This window comes from Echinops telfairi, unplaced genomic scaffold (assembly GCF_000313985.2).
Source record: "Echinops telfairi isolate 266 unplaced genomic scaffold, ASM31398v2 ScPeMD7_1;HRSCAF=3_0, whole genome shotgun sequence".
NCBI classification, from domain to species: Eukaryota; Metazoa; Chordata; class Mammalia; order Afrosoricida; family Tenrecidae; genus Echinops; species Echinops telfairi.
The window spans coordinates 54,210,057-54,211,503 of NW_022103896.1; positions in this window are offsets into that span (position 1 = coordinate 54,210,057).

The following is a 1,447-nucleotide window of genomic DNA, read 5'->3' on the forward strand; positions in this document are numbered from 1 at the left end:
TATTGATATTAACTGCTTTTGAAATTAAAATTTATAAACTTTGTTAGTAGTTATTTCCTTTACAATAATAAATTCATATAATAATTTGCCTGATAAGTAATAAATTAATATAGGTAACACATGCTAGTTCACAAAATGTTATTATTCAAAATGAACAATGTCCTCAGAGAAGTGGCATTTACATTGCGTGCAAATTGCATGCATGTCTGGCTAAGTAGAAGACACCTAGATTCACACGCGGCCCCTGCAATCTATCTGCTGTGAAGTACTGTCTAGTTTTGTTTTGTTTTGTTTTAAGTATTTGGAGAAAAATCCAGCCTCATAGAGATACATATTTAAAAAAGGAAGGAGTAAGTTAGGAGCCTCTTCAGGCAATTGTGGATATTCTTCAGTACTACACCCAAACTTGACAAGTTGTAGTTTTTCAAAGAGCAGTTGAATGCATATCAATAAGCTTCTCATACACTGCTGAATTAAAAGCACCCAACATTTTGAGTGGATTTATCATTTGGACCTTGGGCCTCTAGAGTATTTGGGTAACCTGAGTTATGCATACCTTCTAACTATTTACATGTCTCCGATATAATATCCAGTACTCACATTTTGTTGACATTAACCGCCAAGTTCATCAGAAAAGCGTTTAAACCTTAAGAAGCTGGAATGCCCATAGAGGCAGATACAAATTTTCCAAAATCCTAATTTTCTCCTGGAAGTTTTAATGTTATCATTCTTCACAAGTAGTTTTGTTTGGTTGGTTTTTTTCTCAATGTGGCAGGCTCACTTGGTTCATTTCCAAGAAACTCATTCCCCAAAACCTAAGACGTCACATACCTAGTGGGTCAGTTTTTCTCTCACGTAAAAATTGTGTTACAGGGGAAAAGTGGCTAATTCAGCTTGTAACTCATCACCTATGCGTCCTTCCTAGAGACAGTCACTGTACTTCCATGCCTAGCGAAAGTTCCGCATGCAGTTTTCTCATTTTACAGCATGACTATTAAAAGGGTGTATACTTAGAGCTTGAGAGAAAATAAATAATTTTTCACTTGAGGACAAAAACATCCTTAAGAAAATAATGACTACGAATACAACTTGCTGGCTTTGTGTGAGAGACACCCACAATTTTACCCATTATTGCTTTCCTACCAGCAGCGCACATGTCAGAAAGTAACACTGCTTTCATGAACCTGGTCCACGTTTCTCAGTAACTCAGGGCATCTATAGACCACACGTTGTGAGCAGCTAATCTGTGGCATGGAGTCCTCAAACAGCACAAATGGTTAAAGTGCTGGGCTACTAACCCCAAGGTCCTCCAAGAAGCACATCAGAAGGAAAGTCTAGTCATCTGGGTCTGAAAATCAGCCACTGAAAACCCAGGTAGCAATTCTATTCTGAAACACAGGGAGTCACCGTGAGTCTAATCCAACTTGGCATTGACTGTGCAAAAAAT